We start from the raw sequence: 26,014 nt of genomic DNA, 5'->3' as shown, positions 1-26,014 counted from the left end.
CACTCAGTGTGGTTTTTACCATTTTAAAGGTTTTTAGGAAATAAAAAAGAAAAGTAGGAAACAGACCTGGAGAGCCCAAAAGACTTCCTATCTGGCGCTCTGAAGAAAAATGTTTGCCAACCCCTGGCGGATGGTGTTGAAACGCGAAGACTGAATGATGGGGTGGAGGTTTATATTTAAAAGACTCCAGGGGTCCAGGAGGGACACAGACTTCTTTGTGTTGCTTCAGAGACAGTTGTCGGGACCCTGTGGGTGCAGCCAGGAAGGGAACGATGAGGTCCCAGTGCTTGTGCAGGGCCTCAGGCTGCGTGCAGGGTGGGACGTTCCTGGTCCAGTCTGTGTTCAGGTTTCCTTTAGCTGTCATTAAGCCAGCACGTTTCTTGGACCACAGATGTAGGAGGCACACTGCCTCTGGCTGCACCCCTGCCTGACCACGGAGTGGGGGGACTTTGGGCAAGTGACTTATTCTTTCTGGCAGTTTCCATCAGGACAATGGGGATGACAGAGTGGCTGAGAGGAGCTCTGAGTGAAGGGCGGGGGTGGGCCTGGCATGGGGAGTGATGCCCAGCGTCCACTGTCCTCATCATGGTGGCCCACGCTGTGTGCTGGTGGTTCAGGAAATAAAGCTGAAAAGTGCTCTCTGGACTGAACAAAACAGAAGAATCTAAAACCAGAAACAAGAAAGCAAAATGTGGGTACCCTCGTACTAAGCAGTAGAGTTAAGCCATATTGGACCTCTTTTGAATTGTTGGGGAGTGTCTTCGTCAGCTCAGCCTGGGCGGCTTTAATGCTACACACGTCATTCTTGCAGTTCTGCAGGCTGTTTTGGGTCTTGTGAGGACCTCCTGGTTTGCAGGCATCAGTCTTCTCCATGTATCTTCACATGGCGGGGCAGGGGATGGGCGGGGGGGGAGGGTGGAGAGAGAGAGAGAGACAGAGAGAGAGAGAAACTGCATCTCTCTTCTGAGGGCACTAATCCCACCATGAGGACCCAACCCTCATGACCTGATCACCTCCAGAGACCCCACTTCCTAATTCCATCACCTTGAAGGTAGGATTTCAGAATTTTGAGGGAACACAAACACTCGGTCCAGAACAGGATATGAGCACATTTGTAACTGGAATCTTGGCTCAATCCTCTCAGCCAGCAGTTTCCGCGTCTTCTTCAAGCCAGCACTGCCGTGTTAAACATAGAGAGTTGACTGACCCCCGCTCCTCTTCCTGGCTCCCCCTTAACAGCGAGGTCTTCCCAGGGACACGTGACCCAGAGCCCGTGTTTTTATAGGGACATCATTTTTTTTAAGTACATTTTTACCCATTTACTAGCCTCCTCCTTGGCAAAAGTTCACAGCCTAGTTTGCATAGCCCTCATTTTTCTACAAAATACATAGTCACCAACAGGAAAAAACAATGGAATTCTGACACTGTTTTTAAAATGCCAGTTCATAACATGTGTTCTTGTGTTCTTCGTTTCTCACTTTTCTCATTCCCATCCCTCCAAGTCAGCTGCTTCAGGTTTTGTTTCTTCTTGCTAGTCACATAGTATTCCAGGGTGTGGCTGTACAAAGTGTTCCCAGCTGGGGTCCTGTCGCCTCCCCCATAAACAGTATGGTCATAAACACCCTCCCCACCCCGCAAACACTGCAGGCAACACGACACGACACGTGTGTTTATCCATGGGAATCGTGACACAGAGGTCTGACAATTAAGTTCGCAATCTTGTTGCAACGATGTTGCTAACGTTTTTTGATATCAGAGGGATTCTTCATTATGAATTTGTACCAACTGGACAAACAGGTAACCAAATTTACTATTTGGAAGTGCTGAAAAGGCGGCGTGAAAATGTTAGACATCCTTAACTTTTCGCCAACAATTCATGGCTCTTGCATCACGACAATGCACCAGCTCACACGGCACTGTCTGTGAGGGAGTTTATAGCCTGTAAACAAATAACAATATTGTAACACCCTCCTCCCTACTCACCTGATCTGGCCCCCAGTGACTTCTTTCTTTACCCAAAGATAAAGGAAATATTGAAAGGAAGACATTTGGATGACATTCAGGACATCAAGAGTAATACGACGACAGCTCTGATGGCCATTCCAGAAAAAGAGTTCCAAAATTGCTTTGAAGGGTAGACGAGGCGCTGGCGTCAGTGCGTAGCTTCCCAAGGGGAGTCCTTCGAAGGTGACCGTAGTGACATTCAGCAATGAGGTGTGCAGCACTTTTTCTAGGATGAGTTTGTGAACTTAATTGTCAGACCTCATACATGGGATAGGCTCCTATAACTGGAATGTTGTCATAGGGTATGTGTATTTTTGTTTTAAAACATCATTTTCTGTATTGTTTTTCTTGAAAGCTGAGGCAGTTCACCCTTCCTCACAGAGAAAGGTGACATCATTGTTACCATCTGGTAGGGCCAAGGTGTCACAATAATGTGTACATCCCTGAAAAGAGTGAGCACTCTTGTGTTTACTGGCCATTCTGGATATCTGTTGTGATTGTCACCTGGTGTACCCTAGTGCATGACCAACGGCGGCCTGGACCCTGGTCTGCACATTGCAGGCACACTGCCCTCTGTCTGACCAGCACTGTCTTAGGGACACCCTCTGCTGTCCACTGCTGGCTGCGGCTTCTCTGAGAGACCCCTCCATCAGACCAGCTGTCCTTGGCTGCCGCTTTGCACTGTTGTCTTGGGATGGTCGCCTGACTCATTTTGGCTGTGGGAGTTCTCACCTGGGTCCATGCAGACTGGCCTGAAGTCCCTCTGGCTCCTGGCCCCATGTGAGGGGCATTCTGGAAAACAAACTCCATCTTTGGTTGGTATAACAAGTTGAAATGACTGTTTATTCCTCAGTCAAGTTTGAAGGAGAAGTTTGGGGAGTGCATTCAACAGTGGACTGTTCTTGTCACTTAGAAGTGTGGCAAATATTCCAAAGCCCGCGTGACCGTGTATGCTGCGTGGGACATCCTGATGGGAGCCGTTTCGGATGTAGGGAGGTCGGTAGGTAGTGTGCGAGCCTAGTTGTTTTGCTCAGTGAACTAGCAAGAACGACACCCATTACTTTCATTGGATTACTTGTTTCGAAATTAAATTAATCAAATTAGGTAAACATCTGCATTGCCTCTTACCGCCCCAGCAGGCTGCCCTCAGAGTGGCCCACGTGGCTATCAGCTGGTACCAGAGTGTCCTCAGTTGCGCAAAGTGGTGGTGACCTGCCAAGGTGGCCGGCTTGCCACACAAGTAGGAAATTGGGGAATTAATGGGAAACCTCGCTGCATTGTCTGATGGCTCACTGGAAAGCAGTAATTAGAAAACATTTTTCATAGTGGAACCAAGGTTTAGCTATCCAGAGAAATTGGATATTTCAACAGACTCCTCGTCGGTTACTGAAACATTAGTATTAATGACAAATTAATATTAATATCAATATCAGGGTTGAGTATGTAGCCTTGGGAAGAGAAGGAAGGGCTCAGGACCAGGTTTAAGAGCCCCCATCTGCCTTTCCATGTTGGCAGCATTTTTCATCTGAAAGCATTTTTTTTTTCAACTCAGAAACTTAGATGTGAAAAATTCCACACATTGGGAAGAGGCGTCAACATTTGAACTGCAAATGATTAAACCTTTATGACTAAAGTAATAGGTTTGGCTTCAGTCTTCCCAGCGGAGTAGCAGGCAGAGGGCCTTTTCAGTTTGCAAACAGAAATACACAGCCTTGGTCCTCATCAAGCACTGCTTCTCTCCCGGCCCCACGTGTGTCCACCGCAGTGGACAGCACTATGGCTGCTTTGGCAAGAGGACCCCAGCCTCCCAGCATTGTGCTGAGTGATGAGGGGCCACCTCGGGCCCGGCTGGCTTCCCAGCTCCTGCTCCGCGACCGGGAGCTCTGCATAAGCCCTCATCCTAGCTGGCCCTTGAGGTCTGCCATTCAGGACTCCCCCCCAGTGACAAAAATCCAATGATGGTGACGTGTGTTAAGTTACTCTGAGGTACCAAAGAGGGCCTGCATCTCTCCCAATTCACTCTAATTTGGTCTAATAATAATAGTAGTAATAATAATAGTGAATGCCCTTGGGGAAACCATGAAGGAAATGCCTTCCCGCATCACGGTGAGCCCGGAAGGAAGCACTGGTTGGCGTCCCACGTTTTTCTGGACACTTGACGGCGGCAGAGAAGTGATGTTAGAGCGCTTGTTGTTGGAGTGTCCGCTGTAATAAAACAGAGGTGAGGGTTGTCAAGCAGTACATTACAGTCATGGAAATTCCCCGTGGCTCACTGGCCCATGACCAACGTACTCCCCCTAGACCAACAATTAATCAGGCTCAGCCCAGCCTGTGCCGAGCCACAGTTGCAGATGTCACACCGTGTGAAAAGTCACATCTCAGTCTTGCCCGAAAAGACGAAAAGTTTATTTTTGGTTTGTAGGATGGCTTTACCCTTTGATCGAATGAGCCGGTCTGTGTTTGGGAGAGGTATTTTCCTTTCCGTGTTAGGCAGTGTGACGTAGACTCAGACATATGTGGAATCTTTGGTTTTATTGCTTTTTACAAAATAAGTTAACATTGTAACATTGATTTGAAGGAAAATGTCGTGACTGTCACGTTCCCAGTCAGTTTTGTTTAAGAGGAATGTACTTCTTACAGTCTCCGAGTTAGATTAGAAATTAAGACCTCTGGACACACAGCACCCTCAAACTGATCGAAGTTCCTGAGCTTAGAACCCAGCAGGTTCAGGTGGATTCAGACATCAGTTTGCAGGCTAAGTAGTCGGTTCACCTCATCAAGGCAGATTTGCCAGCTGAACGTCAAGACGTGTTTAGAAAGTTCGTTGTGCCATGGTGCGTGAACCTACATAGGTGTGACCATCAGCGTCTGGGTGCACGCCTGCTGGTGTGGCTGGACCCAGGAAGCAGACCCACGGGCTATGCTGTTTCCGTATTTCCCTCTTCTTTCAATCTACGGGTAATTTAGACCCGAGGTGCAAAGGCTGCGTGGCTGGGAGGCAGAATCGGAAGGAGAGGGGAGGCCCTGCGAGCTGAGAACACCTGTGTACAACTCGGCTTCAGCGAGGGCCCCTCCCACCCCCTCCTTTTCAGTTTGAACATTGAGATGAACTTTCTCCTGTGATTTATGTAGCTTTCTGACGTCTACACAGATTCCTGGGTAGCCTTAGAAATGTCACATACTGCTTCGGGAATGTGTGCAAATAGATTTCATACCTTTTACTTTGCAATTAAAAAAGTCACCTTTAGTGTTTTAGTGAGCTCATCCGACACTGAGCACAAAGGGAAAACAGGTTTTCCTCAGAAGCTCATTTTAAGACTTTAGGCATCTCAGTGAACATTTTATAATCTTCCCCCACCTCTTTATTATAATGCCCTTCTTATACATTTAGAATATTTTTGCACACTCATACAAACAGGTAATCGACACGACTGAAATTCTTGTCACATATTTATTGCCCTATCAGCTAAAATTTTTAAGTGACAAGAACCAAAATAATCATTAATTTTTATAGGGCAAGGATCTGGCTTTTTGTCTGACACAAAGCTGTATAAAAAACTGCTTCTGATTTTATGCACATTGTTTTTAGTTAATGATTTTCAGCTGTTTGTTGTTCCTCTGATAGCATGAAAATGTACCATATGCTCAGCCAAAAGACAAATGATTAGCAAATGAAATTCCGGACAGCTGTCTGACTGAGCGCGCTGGGTTGATAGCTTTCTGCTATCATAATTAGCTTAAGCTTTGGGTTAATTAACTTTCTACCTGGATATGCATAATAATAGCAAGCTGCAAAAAGCAAGAAGCTTTCAGTACATCAACAACATTGCTGCCTTTTTTATTTGGTATTTCAAGAGCATATTAGAATTTCAAGAGTGATTAATCCTGGGAATATTGTCATCTCCTGTAGATTTTATTTGCAAGCCAGATAATACTGAAACAATTGGAATCTATTATAGAGCAGAAATAGCATTTTAAAATTGTAATTAAAGTTTCTAAAAGCAATTGCTAATTTCAAATGCCTTTGTTGGCAAGAATATTAGGCTTCTTGTATGGGCAGCTTGTCGGGTACAAAAAAATACCAGCACTTACACCGTGAAGAATAAAACTTTCTTTTATTTAAGTGCTGCCTTGAAATCATCAGTTATTTCATGTAATTTGAAACGAAGATGATTTCTGTAGGTGGAGAGGGTGCTGCTCAAACCAGGAGCCCGAAGGTGGGAACTCGGTGCCGCCCGGATTTCTGGGTCAGCTGTGTTAACCCTGGCGGGGTGGGGTCGGGCCAGAGGGGAACCTCCCCTCGCCGCGTCCACAAGATGTGACCTGTATGTGTGTATCCGCCAGTGACAGACGTCTGATTCTTAAAAAGTCAGGGTTGTATGTTGGTAGCTTGGTATTTATTTTTTACCCAAAGCAGTTTATAAATCAATTTGCTGATTTGATGAAATGGGGAGAGAAATGGCTTTGTCTCCTTCCTCCTCTTGTTTGCATGATTTACCAAAGCACTCTCTCTAAGACGCTCATCATCTTCCCGGCCGCTCGAGGCCTTGGGAGAGCCCCAGCTAGTGAAGTGGATTGTGGATTTGGAGTAAAAATCGTAGTTTACATTTCCCAGAGCACCAGAGAGCCTGGCACTTAATTCTGAAATAAGTCATGCCTGTTGTTAACTCAGAAAAATATTTTATCTTCTGAAAAAAAAATCCTTTACGCATGCAGTGGACGGTGAAGCTCCGGTGACAGTGGATTCGTCTGGGCTCCAGAGGACTGTGCCTGCAGAACTTAGGGGTCGTTAATGTGCCGCCGTCTCCGATTGTGACTTGGGGGACGGCTGTGGGCTTAGCAGCACCCATTTGGTCACCTCATGCAAGTTTTATAGGGCTGTCAGAAGCCATTTTTCAAAATTGGCTTCATTTGACACCGTGTCCAGGAGCCCGCTTTCCGGGGTGGTTGATGAAAGGGGAGGTTCCCAGGAGGCTGTCCGCTCTGGGAGGGTGGGGCCCTGCAGTGGCTCCCCGGGAGGCATGGGGTGCCCGGCAGGCCGTCACCCGCACCCGAAGTTGGCCCTCCTGGCTATCAGGCTGTGACCAGAGGCCTTTCCTCCTTCTCAGAGTGACATTTCCAGGAAACCTTTACTCCAGTCTTTAAAAAGGTGCTACCAGAGTCTTCGTTTTCTTTCTTTCTGGTCTGCCTCCAGCTGCAGAAAGAGAGATGGCAGCAGGGTCAAGAGAAAAGGAGCAAAGGGAATCACAGCTCTGGTATCGAACCCTTAAATTTGGATCACAGCTTGCTGCCAGGCAGCCGGCACCCATGGTTTCCCTTCTGAGACTTACTTTTAATATTGTACAAAATTAGACATGAACAAGTTTAAGATGCAAAACTTGTGTAAATCCTTTCCGTGCACTCAAAGAAAAGCACTTCACAGGCAGAACGTGGACACTTTTTCGTGGGAGTCATATTTTGAAAAGGTTGTCACCAGCTATTGAGAGAGACAAGGAAAGTAAGAGAGAACCACATCTAGCCCCAATTTGCGCCCACGTCGATGGATTATTTTATTGTGAGTGCCATTTCAAACATCATGTAAACTAATGATATTATTTTAAAAAAACTTATTCTACTATTTGCAGTGCTTGATCTTTAATTTCTTTTAATGTCAAAATTATTTATTTGGCCTGTTCTGTTCCAGATGTGACTGTGGAGGGCACGTTAATTTATATTCTGTTTCATGGCCCCTGTCCCCATCTGTACATCATTCCTGAATTTCATTTTCTCCCCAGGGAGTTCACCTAGTCATATTGTAGGTTTCATTTGCTGTGTAAACAGAATCAAGAGACAATGCAAAAATCCGTACAATGCCAGAAAATAATTCTTTTCAACAACAGAGTGGATCATATTTAAAAACACATTGAAAATGCAATCCATGTGAGGCAACATTTTTTCTACTTTATTGTTCTCTGGAGGCAAGGCTCCTGTTCCGACGACATGTTACCCCTGGATTTGATAAGTTCGTTTTTATTAAAAATACATCCAAAACAGCACTTTCCGATAATCCGCAAGCACATGTTGTGGGCATTTCTTTGTCTCGTGTCTCAGCTTGGTGTTGCAGCCTAATTCGGAGCGTCTGAACTCAACTGGTGTGTGCCCGAGCGGCTGCAGAGACGGCTTCGGCCGTGTTTGTATGAAAGGCAACAGTGGAGAGCAGCCATTTTTTCTGACATTTACAAATAAAGAGGAACATGAGTTATTTATGCTCCAGTGTTGCTGCAAAGTCCTTATCTCCACGTGGCACTAAACAAGGATTTGTTGTGGGATTTTCGAGGGCCGCTCAGTGCGTCAGTGTTAAGCGCCCAAAACTCCAGGGGGCTCGCACTAATTTCCTCTCTCGTAAAACAACGTAGTATTCATAACAACTCGAGAGGCCTGACATAAGTAATGATGGCATGTGCCGGCGAAGATTACCGCCCAGCAGTGTAATCAAGGTGCTAGGCACTAATGCAAGTTAAATTGAGACAATAATGCTGAAACTTGCGTTGTGGGATTAGGAGAGCCCTTGCAATGCTGACGTCCGCACATCCTGCCTTCCTCCCTGTCTGGCTTTCCGTTCCTGTTTATACTTAATGACCTCAAAATTTGTATGTCGTTAACACCGTGTACTGAAGTGGGAGAGAACATGGTTTGGGAGGGGAGGACTCCCTGTCTTCGTTGACTTTTGTCTCTTTTGGTAATTGGTGGCTTTTCCTGCCGTATTAGGGAGCAAAGCGCGGAGCAGGGAAGCCTCTGAGGTCTCCGTAAACACGGTGTGGGCACAGAACGCCCGCGCCCGTGCTCCCCAGCGCTAGGCAGTCATTTACATACTTTGAATGAAAAGTCATTTGTGCCTGCAAAATTGTTATTGCTGGAACAAATTTAAATACTAGTCATATGGAAATTTGAAATAAAGTCATATTAAATTTTGATGCTCAGATCAATATTGTGGAGCCCAGGTAATTAAAGTGGGTTTGTTTATTTGGCTCCTTATAAATAAAAAGGGCTTAATACACACTAATTACACAGAATCTTTCGTCTACGGTAGGATAATAATGGCAGCAATTTCAAGTGATATTAAATGAGAATTAATAAAGGAATATTGAGTCACTTTGGCTGAATTAAGCTGTGAAATGATTCCTCATCTCAATTGAACTTTCTGTCTTCAGCATAATGATTGATAAGCAGGGGATTTTTGTAGAGATGATCTAGAACAGTATTTGATTGCAATATTTAATTAATAACAACCGGATTCGTGATTTCCTGTTGTTTTGAAACAGGTTAGAGAAGCCCATTTTCACTGCGGGGGCACGTAGGACAGCTGGGAGGACTCATGTCACCCACTTGCTTAACCAGGATTCCGAGCAGGAGTGTCATCGGGCTGGGGGTGGGCCGCAGGCGGAGGGCGCTCTGACTTTGTTCAACTTGTAAGGGAGAAACTTATGGGAAACGTGTCCAGGCAGGCCCGGTGGGCAGAAACGGTCCTGGTCGGTCATCTTGAAGGGAGAACTGGAACCACACTGAAATCCTGGGAAGGAAGCTGGCAGTCATTTTCCCTTGAGAGAGGAGGTATTACCTGAGAGAAATCTGAACTGGTTGGGAGTACCACCTGAGATTAAAGTGGATCATGGAGTAACGTTTCAACTTCAGGACCATAGTTCCTTTCCACATTCAATATCGTTTAAGGAGAGGTCTTCTTTTATCCCCGACCCTAAGCATTTCTCACAGCAGTCTAGGCCAGTGGGTGACCATTAAGTAATTTTCAGGTGGATCGGCTGTTGCAAGGGCGTTTGTGTCCGCTTCGTTTTCTTTGCAGAGTAACTTGTGTCTAATTTCTTCTGACTGTGCTACGCGGCGTGTCATACCCACGTTAGCATTTCTACCCTTTTGAAGGGCCCTGCTGAAGGTCAAGACCTCACACTGAACGCCCTTTTTATATATATTACAAATTGCCGCAATTGTCCATTAATTTCTGTCTTTGAAATGCCATGTCAAACCTCCAAAGGAATTCACAATGCCGGTGTCCCCTGGACAGCTTCTCACCATGGTCCAGTGCGAATTTCTGATGAAGTTACAGGTGCAGGGAAATGCAGAATTAGAAATACATCTGATGTTGCAATACTTGCGAAGCTATAGCTTTGTTGATGACAGGACAATTCCATTTTTGACAGTTTAATTTACTGTTGCCAGTGGACAAGAGCAAGAGGAGAGTGTGGGGTGAGCCACCTGCCCCCTCATACCGTGTTTCGCACGCGAGGTTGCAAAATCATGACTCCCTCAACCTGTCGGGCTCAAATGAGAAGGTTTTCAGCTGGGAAAATGGAATATATCAGTGCATGTAATATTGCCTGACCTCATAAAACAAAAGGGAAAATCGCGGATTCTGACAGCCATTATGAATCTTGTATCAGCATCCAACACGACTTGGAGACGAGGTATACAGCACATGTTTATAATAGAAAAAAAACAGGCTTGCCACGTTGCCTTGCAATAGGGAGCAAAAAATGACTTGTCAGTAATTCGTTTTCAGATGTTAAAGAGGCTGTTGAATTTACTAGTATATACACAGAAGAATGTTTAGCCCGGAGCAGAGTGTGGAAATAGTCTCCACACAGAGGGGTCTGCTGAACTTAGTCACAGAGGTAGCTCGTAATGGAAGGGTGAGGGGTGGGACTCCACGTGCAGCTGTGTCGGGGCCAGCTTTCTCATTACAAGCTGTACTGAACCTTTGTACTCTCATCCATCGTGCAATGTATAAGTAATAAGACTTCCAAAATAAAGCAAATAACATTGTTTGGAAATTATGAGAATCGTTTGAATTTAATGCATTCTATTGGAAAACTGGTGTATTGAGGCATGGCTTTTCAGCTTGCGCTTAAAAAGTTTTATTTATATTAAAATAAGCCATACTTATCTCTTTGCATGTAATTGTATGCTTTCCAATTTAGTTTTTCTACTTAATAGTCTGTTCCTTCACCTTCTTGCCTATTTCTTGATATTATTCCACAAAAAATAAAATTTACGAGTACAATAATTATCTCAGCTGTTTTCAGTAATTTTTTTATTAGTGGGGTAGGGTGTAAGAGTGAGAATATAGGAAGTTTTAAGGCAAGATGAGGAATAGGCCTAATATTTCTGCCACTCTCTGGGTCCCTTCACTGTCCTCTCACGCACTAGACGTGGATTCCGGTGTTTTCCTTTGCTGTATGTTTAGAAGAAGATGTAGGAGTCGACTTCGGTGCAATAAAGCAGGCTTAAGTAAGGCACAGCATCCTTTGGGAGTCCTGCTGTTGTGTCATCAGCCAGTGGCAGCAGGACGACAAGGTCCTGTGTGCTCTCTGCCGCTGCTCGGAGCTTTGCTGGGTGGGTCCAGGCTGAGTGGCGTGGAGTGGGTTATTGCAGGGTAGGGCTGTGTATGTGACAGCAGCGAGAACACACGTGAGAAAGATCTGGAGCAGCAAATAACGGGTTTGGTTCAGAGGAGGAGATTACCCAGAACTCTCTTTGCCCACCCCCTTTTCTGTCATCAGCAAAGTCTTCTGGCACCATAGAGAGTAGATGGCTGTGTTCTGTTTGGCGAGCCCAGTGGTGTACGTCACCCCAGGGGAAAGACAGATGCGGGTCTAGCTGCTTTGTGGGGTACTTCTCTTCTGTCCCTCATGCCAAGATGATGCCTCGAATACCAGGGTACGTTAGGTTTTCTGCTTTAAGCTGATACGTTCATTCAGTATTTACTGGACAGCCACCAGCAGCATGTGCCAGGGCAAGTAGGATTTGGTCCCTCCCTGCTCAGAACTCTCGGTCCAAGGAGGCCGTCTGGTCTTAGTGGTTTCACTGAGAGATGTACGAAGTATAACAGAACGTGAGGCCTCATTCAGTGTTTCTGTTGGGGACAGTGTCACAGAAATGGCCAGCAGGGTGGCTGGTGGCAGAGGCCATGTCTGAGCGTGGCCTTAGGATTAAGGCCAGAAGTTTGGCAGCAAGAGAAGGATGGAACACAGAGGCAGCGAGAGTCTAAGTGATGACTTGTGTGTCACTGGGTTTTGCTGCTGCAAAGCAAAGGCGTTGGATGGAAAGCTACAGACAGATACCAAGCGCCTGAGCTTTGGAGGTATTTCCATGGTAAAATGTTCTTTGGATCATTTGGGACTATGTTGTGATGTATTTAAATATCTCAGTCAGAGTTATATCATTTGTGTGTGAATCAGGATTTTCCAAGACTTAGAATGTATGAAAATATTTTTAACGTTAGAATAGACTGATTATTCAAGACACTATGCTCTTGTAATAACGTCACCTCGATCTTTGCAAATCACGTGATTGTATTAAAGCCAAAGGTCCTGAAACACTTGCAGGGCCCATGTGATCTGTGATCCACCCTAGCCCTTCTCTGCACTTGTCTGCCCCAGCCGCCCCCCTGCCCTGTCCCAGCCATGCTGCCCGCCCCCCGGCCCCGGCTGGTCCTTGCGCTGGCTGAGTATGCTCCCCCCCAGGGCCTTTGCAAGTGCTGTTCCCTCTGCCTGGAACACTTGACCCTGCGCCCATCCACGTGACTGCCCCTCATTTTTCTGAGTTCTCTGCCATGTGCAGCAATGACCCTTTATCCCATCGTATCATTCCCAGTCTTCCTTTCCCTGCTCTTTTTTTTTTTTCTTTAATACCATGTGAAACAGGAGTTTGCAACTGTGGCTCGAGGCTGTCCATATGCCATTTTGTAGTGAGTTACATTGGAGCACAGCCATGAGCGTTCTTTATGTATGGCTGCTTTTCACTGCAAACCAGAGCTGTGTCGTTGTAACAAAGGCAGTATGACCCACAAACCTAAAATGTGTAGTGTCTGGCCCTGTCAGAAAGTTCGCAAAGCCCTAATTGAGCGCACGATGCGTTGACTTGTTTGCCTGTCTCTCCCACTGGGACGCATCTTCCAAAAAGACGGCCCCTCTGTCTGTCTGCTTCAGTGTAGCTCAGGGACTAGACCAGTGTCTAACGCACAGTAGGGACTCACAGTACTCGTTGTGCAATGAATAAATGAATGAACATGAGAGCTTCTGCTAACAGGGTGACGGCCTCTAACGCTGTCTCTGACCTTGGTATTTCAGCCTGTGGGTGCTTCTCTTTGCCGTCTTTACAGTACTTGGGCTGAATGACTGCAGGACATCATGGGTGTGAGGGGCTTGTCTCAGTTCCCCGGAAACAGGCCGGAGGCAGAGGTGCATACAAATGATTTACTGGGGGGACTTATGAGATGCACGACGTAAGCGGGCATGAGAGGCAAGATGGGGCAGAGGAGAAGCCAAGGCCGGCACTGTGACCTGGGTGCGCTGACGTCTCAGCCCGGCCTGCAGGGAGCTCTGGAGCTGGAGTGGCCTCCAGAGTCATCCCAAACTGAAGCCAGGGGCCCAGGCCTTGGCGTCCCCGTGCCTGCCAGGCCTCGGCCCCCAGCTGGCTTCTGGGAGGACTGTAGCCGTGGGTAAGAGGCTTCTCCCATGAGGACAGCAGCAATGGATGTGGCCATGTACCCTCCAGAGCTGGCGTGTGATGGATGGGCCCTGGAAAGGGGCCTGGGCAGGCCCCACAGTTCGTGTTGAGCTAGAACGTATCTTCATGTCACATTATACCTGCTCATGCGCACATGGAGACCAGGTACAGTCGTCATTGCGTGCGACATCATACAGCGTGTTAGTAACAGGCCTGCACCATCACACGTGTCCTCCCCTCAACCCACCTGCGCAGCGACCCCCATGTGAACAGTTACCGGAGGAGCCATGCTAGTCACAAGCCTAGTGACTTCTAGCCTCTGACAGTGGCAGAGCAGAGGACGTATCATCTCTCATGTTTGGGAATAGTTTGCTAGGCCGTTTGGTTGAGGGCGCCCTTCCTGTGCAGGCTGCCCAGAATGCGTGCCCAGCTCTGCGGTCCCAGGGCCCCTCCTGCCATGCCGTCCCCCACCTCTGCCTCCCCCCTCGTGCTCCCGAGCAGCAGGCGAACGCCATCCATCCCTACGTGTTCCGGTCAAAGCCGCTGTAACAGCCTTTGACATTGTTTGGTCCATGCTTAAAATGGTTACACACCGTGTTATAACTGAGTTCACATGCATCCCTGCAGACCTCCTAAGGGGCTAGTCTGCTTAAAACATGCTCATCATTTTATTTTCCATCCCCATTCACACTGGGGTCGGGGATCCAAGCTCTATCAAGCTAGAAGGGGATAGAACCAGCCAGGGCCTTCCAGGCCTGTTCTGGAAGATTCATGTGGAAATAGAACCTTCTTTCATATCTTGGGTCCCACAGGGAAGCAAATTCCCTCAGGTGTGGTGTGCAGAACGAAGCCAGGGGAAGTAAGTCGTCTGAAGGAATGAAGCAGGTACAAGTGCTCTTTGCTACCTATTGATTAAAGACAAAACAGGTGGCATACCGGGTCCCACTTTCCCTGGTGAATCTCACGTCACCAGGTGGCCGGGCACTTGCGTGGGCTTGACCTCAGTTGGGCCCTGACCCCAGGACGGTGCCCCTTTCCTTATGTTTCTGGGTTGTTGGGGCAGGGGCATGCGTGTGTGTGACATGTCCCTGAGGTTCCCTGTGTCTGGGAGAAGGTTGCTGCCCTCAGGGGTCTGGGGCATGGTTGGCTGACCCCCCAAATCATGCCATGTCATGAAAGTGTCATCTTCTGATTTGAAATTATGTATTTTCAATGCAACTCCATAAAATACCTGTGTTCCTTCTAATAAAAATGGTCTATAATGTTTACCACCTCCATTATTTGACACCGCCTCCCCCATGACACATGCGTCTGCAGTGGACTGTGCTGCAGGCTGCTGTGCCGAGCATGTGGGGGCTTCATCAGGCCTCCGCCTCATCACACAACGGGTGCCTTTGTATGGAAGGGATCCCAGAGCTGAGACAAGTGACCAGTGTCCCCTGTGTTGCTCTTAACTCAGTGAATGTGGGGAGTTTTTCATTGTGGCGAAATGCTCATCACATAACATCTCCCATCTTAACCGTTTTTAGGTGGCGTTTGTTGTGCAACCATCACATCTCTAGAACTCTTTCGTCTTCCCCAGCTGGAACTCTGTCCCCACGGAACCACAGCGCCCAGCCGCTCCCCCAGCGCCTGGCACCCACCGTCCTGCCTCCTGTCCCTGTGAACTCGACCCCTCTAAGTGCCTCCTGTCAGTGGAATCGTGCAGTTGTCCTTTTGTGACTGGCTTGTTTCCCTGAGCATAATGTCCGTCCCCATGTAGCGTGCGCCAGCATTTCCTTCCGTTATCAGGCTGAATAATCGGGGTGTTTAGATGAGTGTTTTCTGAGAGGGAGACACGGCTGCTGGGCTCGTGTTTATCAAGTGTGGGCAGGAAGGGGTCCAAGTGGGCCAGCAGTACCGGTCCTCGTGGGCCGCATTTCTAAGCCCTGAGCTTGTGTGGTGGGACACTGGAGCCCTCGGCTCTCCAGCTGGCGGTGGCTTCTTTGTGTGGCACTGTCACAGGTCCTCACCCTGACACGCACACATGGGCTGGTTTTTCTCCTCCCCGTCAGCCGCCTTGGACAGCTCCTGTTTCTCTGGCAGCCGTTCCAGCCTGCTCTGTCTTGTCATTTTAGAGTTCAATATCTGCTGCTCTGAAGGGAGAAACGGGGGTGGGGTGGACCATTGTACTTGGTCTTTTGACCTCGATGTTGCCCATGAGCAGTGAAGGATAACTTTTGACGAGCCGTGTCAGAAGTGACAGGCAATCTCGTTGGGTTGAGTGGAAATGTGCTGTACAAGTTTGAAGCCTTGGTTGGGGGCATTTTTCTGGTGTTCAATGCATTTAAATTGACACGAGCCTTCAGTGTGCTGCTCGTTCCAGGCCCGACACGGAGGCTCTCGCCTCGTAGATGTGGCCGTGGCCGTGAGAGCGCGTCCAGAGCAGAGTGGCTCGCTCACTCACCTGCCCTCCGTTTACCTCCCCACCCACGCAGGGCTTTCCCCTCTCTCTGTTTTAAATCTTACTTTCGAAGTGCTTTTTTTTTTTTTGAGTTGAGTAGTGATTTGTAGACGTGCGTGTGTGTGTGTGTGTGTGTGTGCGTGTGTGTATTGGAGACAAGGAGGGAAACGGTCCTTATTTCGTGATTTTGACATAAGCAGCATTTTTCCATCACCGTGGAGAATGAGAGGCCTGTATCGGCAGCTGCGATTTTAAGTCGTTTCCCACTTGTTTCTAAGTCCTGCAAATGAGGTGTGTCATAATCCAGTTGTGCAGCCCTTGTGGCTTTGCAGAGCCCCTGCCGTGTCCCAGTGTCCCCTGCTTGCTCCCTGACTGTGGCAGGTCCAGTGCCACTTGCTGGGAAGGGGCCACGGCTTTACTCCTCACTTCAGGCAGGACTCTGGGGGTGGGGATGAAGATTCACGCAGATCTCTAAGCTTAAAATTGATTTTCTGTAAATAAGGTCCAAAGGCATCTTACGGGGTGGGGGTGGGAGAATCACCAGTGCTGGTAATGGTCACGCATAGTTTCTTTCCTTCCGGAGAAAACGTTAGTCTGCAGCCCTGCCTGTCCCAGCCTCTCAATAGACCGTGTCTCCCCTCCAGGAAGCCGTCCTCAGCCCAGCGCCAGCCGTGCCCTGCGCTACGCATGCAGTGTGGTTGCAGCTTTAACTCCGGCTGCCATGGTTTTCCAGGACAGCGGCCCTGCTGGGACTCTTGGGAGGGTGGGAATGGGGGACTGGGTGTCTGTCTGTCCCGGCTCCGGCACAACGCGGCATCGATTTCACTCTGGTGAAGAGGTGACCTTGCTTCAGCGTGTGTGATCATTTGCGTGTGGATACCCCAGTCGTGTGCTGCTGAGGGCAGAAGAACGAAGAACCCAGGCACAGGAGCAGTGCCCATGGGCAGGGAGTCTGGCAGTGGGGACAGGGCTGAGGATGGTGAGTGGGGGCCTCCAGGGAAGGGACGGGCTTCTGCTGGTGGGTGTGGAAGAAGCTTTGGTTTGTGGGTGCGTGATGGGCTGCTGTGCGGTTCGCACAGGGGCTCCACCCCAGCGTCCGTTTAACTGTGCAGAAGTCTGTATCAGAAAGAGCAGTTGGGGAAGTTACAAACGCTGCAGAATAGACATTCCCTGAGAGATAGGGGGATTGGCATTTCAGACGTGGCAAACTGGAGGGCACGGTGGAGGGGCCATGAGGTCAGGAATGGATGTGCCACACACCTGTTCCCCGTGTGGGATAGTACCTCAGAAGGCACATGGCTAGGACTGGCACTGCCACGCGTAGCAGGAATATGGCACGCCGCTGTGAGGCAGGTGTGTCGGGGGAAGCGGCTAATCCCTCAGATGTTCTCGGGTTGGGGAGGAGGTACACGGGAGCCTCAGGTAGCAACGTCTGTCCTGCCTGAATTGTTTTGGAAGGACAAGGTCCCTGGTTTCCTTGTCACTGTCCACTGCAAGCTGGTCCTACCTGCCGCGCCTCTGTGCTACCCGGGATTCCTGGAGCCCCTGCTCCTGCCTGTCCTGTGTGTCCTCTGTCTCCTGTGCTCGGCTTCTCCTGCCAGGAGCCCCACCTGCAGCTCCTGGGGCAGGTTCACTGGAGCCCTCCCTTGGCCGTCCCCCAGGTCCTCCTCTCCTGTCAGGCCGGCCCTGGCATCACCTCTCCAGCAGCCCATCCTCAGGCCCCTCCTTCTTCCTCAGCTGGGTGGTGTGTAAACTGGGATGCGTCCGATTCCTTTTTGATTCATGGGCTATTTAGAAATGTTTAACTTCCACATTTAGTCTACCAGTTGACTCGTGAACAGTGTGGGTGTTTGAACGGCAAAGGTCTAATCTGTGTATAAGTGGCCCACACAGCTCACACCAGCCATGTTCAGTGGTCAGTTGTATTTTAGATGCTCAGTTGGGAGTCCCCATGTGCAGAGGGCCCATTTAAGTTCTACTCGGACTTTCAACTGCATGTGTGGTTGGTGCCCCAACCCCTGCATTGTTCAAGGGTTAGCAGTATATTGGCCAGTGTTCCATGTTTACTTGAAAAGCACGTTCTATTGTGCACAGTCTTCTTTCCATGTGTGTTGGGTCAGGTTTTCTGATCATGTTCAGGTCATCCTTCTCTTCCCCGATTTTCCATCTCCTGTCCTCACAATAACTAAAGAAAGGAGTGGTGGAGTCTCTAACTCTACAACTTTGTCTGTTTCTCCATTCAGTTCTGTCAGGTTTTGCTTCATGCATTTTGAAGATCTATTAGGCATGTAATCATGTAGGGTGGTTATGTCCTTTTGATCAGTTGACCCCTTAACATTATAACAGGTCTGTCTTTCTCCCTGGCAATTTTTCCTGTTCTGAAGTTAACTTTGTCTGATTTTATCATTGCCAACTGCCTTATGGTCAGCCTAGGAGTGGTACACCCTTTCCATCCTTTGGCTTTTAACCTATTTCTTTATTAATGAAGTGTGTTTCTTGCAGGCAGGATGTGGTTATCCAGTTTTCTACCTTTCATTTTCAATGGGACGTTGAATGTACTCGTCGATGTGGATGAGTTCAGTCTACTCTCTTGCTGACTGCTTTCTGTTTGTAACGTGTTCTTTGTTCCCTTTTTCCTCATTTCCTACCTTCATGGAGTATATTTTGTAATTCTGTTTTATCATTACTGGTTCCTTATTAGCTTTACCTTTTTTTTTTCTTTTTTACATAGTTGGGGTAACAGGCTCTGCCCGTTAGAACCTCCGGCACTGATGAAAGGAGCTGCGTCTACACCGTCCAGTATGGTGACCACTGGCCTCTTGTGGCTACTGGGCATTTCACATAGGGCCGTGCAGTGGAGGGAACAGAATATGTAATTTGAGATAATTTCAATATAAATAACTGTGTGGGGTGGTTGCTACCACCTTGGACAGTGTGTCTATAGGGTTTATGGTGTGCATCTGTGATGTGTCATGGTCTGCTTTGAAAACGGCTCTCACATATCATGCAAGAACTTCACAGCAATGAACTTCCTTTGCGGATTTTACTTCTGCATGTTACAAACTCCAAAATAAATTGTTGCTATTTTTGCTTGAAACAATCAGTTGCTTAGAAATAATTATTTATAATAGAAATTAAATATGAGGGGGAAAAACTCTTATTTTTAACTTCTTTTGATATTCTAAATACCGGGGTGCCAAAAAATGTATACACATGACTTGTATTCATCTTTTGTTATCGATATATATATGACTACAATTTTAATACTGTTTTCCTTTCTTAAAATGTGTATGCATTTTTTTGGCGCCCTATGTATATTGGAAGACCACAGAAGGGGTTTAAATGACTTCATCAGATAGATGGCTGCTTTGTGAACAGTGGTTCAGGGGAGGGGACATAGGCACATGGGAGCAGAGGTCAGTTAGGAGGCTGTTGAAATGGAGCAGGTAGAAGTCAAAGCGGTGAGTAGTCCAATCCGGGGTATTCCTGGAAGTGGGACACTCTGATGGCTTGTAGGAGGTATACACACAGCGTACCTTGGCTGTTTATTTGAACAGTGTTCTCTCATACTCTCACCCTGTTTTCTATCCTGTTTGCTTATCAAAAGAAGTCATGAACATAAAAAAGGTCAGACATGTGTGTGATTTTAATTAGAAAATGTTGATTCACCGAATTTTGTGCATCATCTTCCTGTAAATAGCGTTATCTATCTAGCTCTTAGAATTTGTAAGCTATTAAAAGTGCAAGACAAACTACAATATAGATAGGATTATTTTTAAGCGTCCTTATATTTATTCTTTATCCATTCAAAGATTAGTGATTGATTGTAACATATATGGAACAGGGAGTTTGTTTTACACTGTTTGGTTAGGAGCAGTGGCTTATGGCGTACACTTGCTATTTCCCATGTTTCGTCCTCTTGAGTTTGGATAACTGTGGGTTTTGCAATAGAAAGTGATAAAAGTTTTCCAGTGTGTTCACTGGGGTTTTTATTTTTAATAAAGATTATTTTAGCAAATTAAGAAAGTAGGAATTTTAGATGCAGAGCCCTGCATATTTTGATAAGAATGTCTGCTTTGAAGACTAAGATACTGGTGGGTGTCACATAAATTGAGTAACTTGTGTGACCTTGTCCCCAGACTCTGAGTTCCCTGCAGTGTTAGGTTTTTCTCATCTTCGCATCAGATTTTAGCGTGCGTTGGCTTCTAAGCAGAGATATGGTTCCACTTTGAAAGCTCTGGAAATCATTTGCAGATGCATGTATTTATCTCACTTACGACATGCAGATCGTTTGCCTCAAAGTTCAATGACGGTATCGTAAGCTGTCAATGGAATAATCAATATGGAATCTGATGCTTTCTAGTGTACCCAGTATCGAATACTGTACATACCTAATATCAGGTAACTCCTTGATTGAATTCCATATGATTGTACCGAGCTATGGTAACTGCTGTCGGGAGATTTCAATTATTAATTGCTGATTTCAGACAGGGACTTTAATTTTAATGTCCAATACCGTTACTCAGCCTGCTTTCCTTTCTTTTTTTCCTGGGCTTAACTGTTTACGTAAGTTCTGGATTGCATCTAAATGGGGCTTGGGACAGTCTCGTTAAGAATATGGCTGGAATGATTAGTTGTGATGCTGACTTTTCAGTAAGTGGCTTCTTTTCTTTAAGTATTCAGGACGAGCAAAGTTGAGGAAGTTGGTGGCCACATGGCTTAAGTGAGATTTAAGCAGCCATTGGAATGGTGAGGGGAGCCCCATGTTGTTGCCGAGTGGAGTCACCGAGGGCCCAGTTCACAACCTGTGAAGAGCCACACTCCCCTGGACGCTGTTCCGACCTCTGCTACTCAGCCTGCGGCACCAGCAGAGGCATCGCCAGCCAGCTGTGTCCCCCTCTTTAGCCAGCTCACTGCGTGTCTGTTACCCCGTAGCTTCTCAGTGGTCAGTGAAGTTCACGTAACTGATGAACACTTTGCAAAAATAAGCAAAGTTACGAGGATGCTGTGGTTTTTCAGGAGGGTAAAGCTGTGGTTACGAGGGGAAGACACAGACACCTAATCATGTGTGCTGTGCAGACATGGGGGAGTCATCTCCTCAGCCCTGAGCTGTGGGCAAAAGCAGCTCGGTAGTGACACCGGCAAGAAATAGGTCCCATGGTGGGAAGGGGAGCTGGGCTTCTGGCCCACGTGTCTCAGCGGATGGAACAGTGAAGGGATACCTGGCCGCTTTCAAATGCGTTAGACTGCTTGGCGTTCAGAAACGGGGAGCTCTGTGGACCTGCGTGGTGTGTCCCACTTTCTTTCCAGGTCCTAAAACAAGCACCTTTTAGACAGGCGCCTGCATCTGGGTAATCGACTGGACTTGCCACACCCTTTTCCCCAAGAAACAATTTCAAAACAGACTGTTCTGCTGTCACAGCAAAGGTAGAGTGACGTCATGCATTGGGTACAGCGTCACTTGGCTGTGACCCCCACACACTCCTAGCTCCATTCTCGTGCTCGGAGTGGCCTTCCCACGTGCTCCCTCACAGCTCTGGCTTTCTGAGTCCTCAGCCGCACAGGTTCACCCCGCCTCTGGGGGCCTGATGCTCAAAGAGCCCTGGGGATCTTCCCACCAACCAGTTCCTTTCCCTCTGATCAAGCGTTTTTCACACCCTGGGACGTGTTAGCTTCCCTCTGAATTCCTGTGCCCTGCCCCAACAAGTGTTAACAGAATTTAAAACTGACGGGGGTGGGGACCGTCTCCAGACTTTGTCACATCTCACCGAGGGCAGGTTCCTGGCAGCACCATAGATGTGGTACCCGCTCCTCAAAGAGAAGCTCCCACTGTGTCTGCTGATACCCTGGGGTGGGGGGGGCCCTGGGGGTGGCGCTAAAGGAAACAGGCAGCCCCCGGGGCAATGTGTCTTTGGAGGACAGAGGCACTGGCGTGGAGTGAAATAAAGCAAGGTGGGGACGGGTGGGTGGGAGGAAGTGGGAAATGGAATTTTACTGCTATAAGGAGCCCGTGTTGTAAAGTAGCTATTTATTCTCACGATAGTAATGCAGGAGGGGTGTAGGCTGTAATCACAACATCCCTAATCCGTGGGCGAAAAACAACAAAAATGTGCAGCCGGAAAACAACTAGAAGAAATGAATGAAATAATGAACATACTTGATTTATCTGAGAGAAAACGCAGGGCAGGAGACAAAAGGAACCAGATGAGGCCAGTGGGACATAAACAGCAGTATGAGGGGCTCCCCAGCCGTGTGAGTAATCACTTTAAATGTCAGTGGACTAAATAGACAGCTGGATTGGAAGTCAGACGGTCACACTGTGTAAGGGACACAATGTCCAAACACTGCAGAAGCACAGCTTAAATGCAGAACAAGAGACCACTGTGCAAACACGGACCTGAAATTGGTGTGACTACGTAAACATGTGACAAAGTGACCTTAAAGAAGGTGCAAAGAAGGAAATGGTAATAATAAGAGCAGATGTCAGTGAAACAGAAAATGGTACAATAGGGATATTCACCAAGTCAAAAATGGTATCTTTGGAAAGATTTGTAACTTTTTTAAAATCGCTAGCCAGACGGAACAAGGAAAAAAGGGAAAACCAAATAATGCGTAACTGAGGCAGAAAGGAGGGACACCCCTGCAGAGTCTATAAATGTTAAGAGATAATAAGACGATAATATTTAACTTCATGCTGACAAACTTGACAATTTAGATAAAATGAGCAAATTTATTTTCAAATCTTGGCAATTCAATTCAAAGAAATTGAAATTTTAAATCTTCCTTCAAAGAAAAATCTAGGCCCGTATGGCTTCACTGTTGAATTTGATCATGTTTCAGGAAGAATTAATATTAGTCCAGTGAGAGGGAATTCATTGTCCCAGCTTTCTTGACGAGGCCAGCATAACTGTGATACCAGATCTGACCCGGATGTATAAAAAAATGAAAACCTCATGAACCCATGCAAAAATCCTAATAAGATATTGAGAACTGAGTTTTCCAAAAGAGAAAAGTATGTATGTTTAAAGTGAGGTTTACCCCAGGAATGCAAGGTTGAATTTAACATTCAAAAATCAATCAGTGTAATTCTCTAAATTCACACAGAACAAAGAAAAACTTTTTGACCATCTGTATTAAAAAAAAAAAAAGGACAAAATTCAACATCCATTCAGGATTAAAAACTTATGACGAACTAAGAACTAAAGGTAATTCCTTCATCCGATGAAGAGTCTACACAAGTGAGTGTACGTGTGTGTGTGTGTCACTCATGCATGGGGGTGGGTGTGCGGCTGTGTGCCTGGTCTCTGCATTGCCTCCCACGCAGCAGCGTGGTGTGGTTAGTGACTGCCCAATGCCCTGCCTCCCCCAGGCTTTCCGGGGCGAAATCTTTCCCATGCCTCTCTCTAACCCCCTGTGCTTTTTGGTGTTTGCATTTATGTTCAGCTCCTCGCCTGCTTTCCAGTCTTGATTATAATATTCCCAGAAGAGAGGAGTTTTCTCTTTGGGTTCCCATATGTCCCTTAGCTCCTTCAGAGTGAGTTGTGGGAGCCACACCGGGGGATTGAGGCTGTCTTCTTGGACAGCGTGCAGATTTGGGCTGGACAGACAGAGCACAGCCGCTGCTGCTTCTGGAACACGGGTGTGTCTTCCCCCTGATGTGTCTGTAAACGTGGTTAGCTGTTCTGAGCTTAGAAGAGTGAACTGCGTTTGTGGGCCAGAGTATAAACAGACTCTTGGGGAAGGAAGAGCTGGTGTGGAGCCCCAGGACACTTAGCTGAACCCTCTGTACTCTAGGTTTTCATCCCCACCCACCTGCGTGGCTCTCCTTCCCCCACCCCATTGTGGGTACTGGAGGGATTGATGTGTTTGCTTCACATAGGTATTGGCAGAAACCACATGTGTGAGTAGTACTGCTGAAGAGTCTGGAATCCTTTTAGGACTTCCATGAGCTTCTGTCAGCACACGTGCCTGTTAAAGGAAAGAAAACCCATTTCTTCTCAGGCACACCTGGCGTCCTGGAGCCGACTCCAGCCTGCCCACCTGCCTGGAGCAAGGCCGACCGAGTGGGGAGAGGCCCTCCCAGGTCTTCAGAGCTGGGGGACAGCTGTGTCCCTCTTGGGGACATCCTCTTGGCCACTCTGAATGCTGAGGGCCTTGTTGTGAATGAAAGCCCAGTTGGGGATGGGCCCGCAGTCTGCTGTGACGACGTCTTCTGCTTCTGATGTCACTTCCATAAGGCATGTGTGTGCTGGGCTTCACAGCCGTTTTATTGGCCTGGGGTTCCTCAAGTAGCTGGGCACGGGAGACGGTGGGTGTGGTTGTTCTGGACGGCAGTCCTGCGTTTGCTCGACTACCTGGGAAGCAAATGGCCCCAGGGTGCCCAGCGCTGACTCCTGTCATTGGAGAATCATCTCAGGAGACCCCGAGTGCCCTCTGGTCGGCAAGCTTCTGGCTGAAGGAGGTCACAAAGAACACAGGTCAGGCTCTGCATGGGGAACCATTATTTGCATAAAGTAACAGATTTTTTTTAGAGGCGTACAGTTACCCTCTTAATAACGACCAAACCAGTAAAGTTGAAACTGAGTTGTTTGGTAAACTGCTGACTTTAGAACTTGTGTCAGCCGATTGCGGAGTGTGCGCTCCACGTGGGGAGACAGAGCCTGTGGTCCAGGAAATGCTGTTCGCTCAGGGAGCCCAGGAGCCCCCTGGAGGGGATGTGACCGGCACTGTCTGCTTCCCCGGGGGCAGAGGTGCTAGGCACATCCCCAGAGCCCCTACAGTGAGTGGTACCAACACGCGGGCTTGTTCAGGACCCACCTGCCTGGAGAACTCAGGGGAAGAGCCGTGTCCCCGGGGACCTGTGTCTCCCTGCTTATCGCTCAGTTTTTCTGTAATTAGAGGCTGCACTTGGAAACAAGAAATGAAAGGACTGCACTGCTGGAGATGTGCGGGTATTGGGGGACAAGGGAACGGATGGAAAGGTATCCAGTGACCATTTTTCTCACGTGGATCAGTCTAACATATGTGACTTCCTTAATTGAAGATGGTGACAGGCTAAACTAAGCTGGGATTCCCCAGGGAGGGACTAGGATTTCTGGAACCAGTCTAAGGAAAACAGAAACTTGAAGAAGAAAACAAAATATGCCTCTCTTTCCTGCCCTTCCCCCCAGTCAAGGAAAGCAGCTTTTGCAACGAAGAATTCAGTGTCTGCCTCCAGTTTTATGACACTATGTGACTTGTGCTCCTGGTACGGGACTGGTTTTTTAAAGTCGTCATTTAGTGTTTGGCCCTTGTTAGCTCCCCGTGAACAGAAGAAACCTGTGCACGAGGGCCCTGCCCACCTCCTTCCTTCCTCACAGCTGTGGGATTTCATCCGGAGAGGCCTCCGAAAGGAAGCACCCTCCTGGGCGCATTTTTTTCTTTTTTTTTTTTTACAATGCTTCCTATTTTCTCTTGTATAAATATCTGCCACGTTTGCACCAGGAATTACCACTGTTACGTATTTTACAGACACTTGGCTGTTGCCTACGTCATTTATTTTATTCCCACACCTAGAAGAAAAGGACGAAAAGAATTGTGTCACGTGATGTGACTGGGCCAAGAGTCATGGCTGGAAAGGAGCAGAGAGCAAATGGCATCACCATTTTATTGTGTCTGCGTAGATCTTCCCATTTTGCTCAGACTTAGGTTTGTTGTTCAGCGTTATTAACTAGAGGTTGCGTTACAAGGACTCCCCTTTGGAAGCGTGACTTGTGTTTTCATGCTGGCTGGTGATGACACTACTTGAGTCCTTTAATGAAGAATTTCTGTATCCATACAAATAAATCTCATCTAACAAGCAAAGTTTCAGAGACTGTGGGGTGTTTTTCAGACAAGAGACTTGTGCTGAAATAGGGATCTGTGTGTTTCCCACTGGTTTGCTCATCAGAGACCATCATTTTATGGAATTTGCTTCTGGGAAATGAACAAAATGTAAATTGTTTTTCAGAAAGCTTTATGAATTTACTGCCTACATTTCAGAAAACACAAACCCAAATTAAGTATAAGTGCCACTGCACACACCTTTCT

General features: G+C 47.5%; 1 protein-coding gene across 7 annotated transcripts in view; it reads left to right on the top strand.

Moving 5' to 3' along the window:
• MGMT (O-6-methylguanine-DNA methyltransferase) overlaps nt 1-26,014 on the top strand; it is a 263,434-nt gene that overhangs the window by 108,746 nt on the left and 128,674 nt on the right. The gene's annotated exons all lie outside the window — the stretch shown is intronic.

Source organism: Rhinolophus sinicus, chromosome 15, assembly GCF_057876585.1.
Source record: "Rhinolophus sinicus isolate RSI-liver-muscle chromosome 15, RSI-T2T, whole genome shotgun sequence".
In the NCBI taxonomy this organism is placed as follows: domain Eukaryota; kingdom Metazoa; phylum Chordata; class Mammalia; order Chiroptera; family Rhinolophidae; genus Rhinolophus; species Rhinolophus sinicus.
The sequence above is the reverse complement of the archived record's forward strand: the minus strand, read 5'-3'. Positions and strand labels throughout refer to the sequence as shown.